We start from the raw sequence: 2,129 nt of genomic DNA, 5'->3' as shown, positions 1-2,129 counted from the left end.
TAGGGATAGAAGTTTAACATGTCTGTGGTCCCTGGAATTTGTAAGGCAAAGTACTAGAAAAGAAAGTGTGTGTAGAGGAGGAGGACAAAGAAGACTTCATGAGGGTTCCCATGCAGCCCAGGTGCAGGATGAGACTTCAGGAAGGCTAGCAGAGTGGCTACTTTGAATGAGAACTGGGCCAAGATATCAGAGGTTGTACAGTATGGAATCACTGGAGTATTGGCCTAGACGAAGTGAAAACACCTTAACTGAGCACCTCAGATATTCACTGAAACTCTGAAGACGCCACACACTTTAGGAATAAGTACCATGTTCCAGAGAAAGGGATATACCCCAGGACTAAGAAAAAAATAAAAATAAAAAAATAATCTGTCCTAACAAATTATAAAAATTTTAAAAAGACTAACGAAATCGAGAGACTCTGCCAGTAACTTAACTGCTAGAAGAAATCTCAACAACCTTGAGAGGAATGTAAGATAACCCAGACTCCCTTACAATAATATCCATCAAGCAATAATTTTAAAAGTACTAGACATGTGAAGAAGCAAGAAAATGTAACCCATAATCAAGAAAAGAAACAGTCAACAGAACCAGAATCCAACATGACCCAGATGTTGGAATTAGCAGACAAGGTCCTTAAAACAACTATTATAAATATATTCAAGAATGTGTAGAAAAGATGAATATAATTAGTAAATACACAGGGAGTATCAGCAAAGAAATAAACCAAATGGATATATTAGAACTAAAAAGCAAATATCTAAAATACAAATTTTACTGGATTATTGGAGCAGTTTGGAGATGGCCGAAGGACAGAGAGATCCATACAAATTATCTAATTTGAATAACAGATAGAAAAAGATTGAAGAAAATTATGAACAGAGCTTTAGTGACCTGTGGAACAACAAAAAGCATCTAGTATACATATAATTGGAGTCCCAGTAGGATAGAAGAAAGAGAGAATGGAGTACAGTAAAAAATTTTTTAAAACACCAATGGCTGAAAATTCCACTAATTTGGTGGAAAACAGCAGCCTACAGATCAAAAGATCAACAAGCCTCAAGCAGAATAAATGCATTAAAAAAAAAAATCCTTAGGTGCATCATAGTCAAAAGACTGAAAACCAAAGATAAAGAGAAAATGTTGTCACAGTTAAAGAAAAAAAAGTTAATTACATGCAGGAGAACAATGCTGTGAGTGACAGCTGACTTCTTATTAGAATCAATGGAGAGTTAGAGGAACAAGAAGCTTGTTGGTATAGCAGTAGTCCTATGCATGGTATGTAGGGGGTGAAGCCTGGGAAGTGAAACTTCAGTAATGAAACATCATCTTCTAATAGCTGGTTAAAAGATGAGAGTAATGAAGCTAGCTCCTGGGATCAATCTCTAAGACCATTGATTGTATTCTTTTCCAGAGTTAAGAATAGCACCTCAGAAAATTTTGTAAATAAATTTGTATCCTAAGTAAATGCTTCTGGTAACAGGCAGCTTTAAATGAGAGCATATGGCTAGACTAATACAAGTTCATCAACAGTGTTAGAAAATTAGCAGTGTGATGCTCTGAAACGGAGGTAAAGGAGTTACATTATCTCACTTGACACAGGAGCCTCACACCAGAATCTGAGAGGCGTTATTTTTTTGTCACATATGAAGGAATATATATATATATTTATGCAAGGTAAATTTCATATGAGACTGGGACTGTGTTCTGGATTTCTGTTTAAGAAGCTATAATACTGGTCACTGTTTGAGGGATGCATCAGAGGAGTATGTTTGAAATATTGGAAATGTTTTTAGACAAATTAACTTTTATAAACCCTGGTGGCATAGTGGTTAAGAGTTACGGCTGCTAACCAAAATGTCGGCAGTTCAAATCCACCAGGTGCTCCTTGGAAACCCTATGGGGCAGTTCTACTCTGTCCTATAGGGTCGCTATGAGTCAGAATCGACTTCATGGCAATGGGTTTGGTTTTCTGGTTTTGGTCAACCCCATAAAGAAATTCCCAGTCCCTCCTCCATCATCCGACAACCACTAATCTTGCCTATTTTCCTACTGTGTCCTTTTGTGTATGGCTTCTTAAACCTAGTATGTTTCTGAGGTTCATCTATGTTCTAGCATCTGTCAGTACC

The sequence above is a fragment of the Trichechus manatus genome, unplaced genomic scaffold (assembly GCF_000243295.1).
Source record: "Trichechus manatus latirostris isolate Lorelei unplaced genomic scaffold, TriManLat1.0 scaffold00010, whole genome shotgun sequence".
Classification (NCBI taxonomy): domain Eukaryota; kingdom Metazoa; phylum Chordata; class Mammalia; order Sirenia; family Trichechidae; genus Trichechus; species Trichechus manatus.
The sequence above is the reverse complement of the archived record's forward strand: the minus strand, read 5'-3'. Positions refer to the sequence as shown.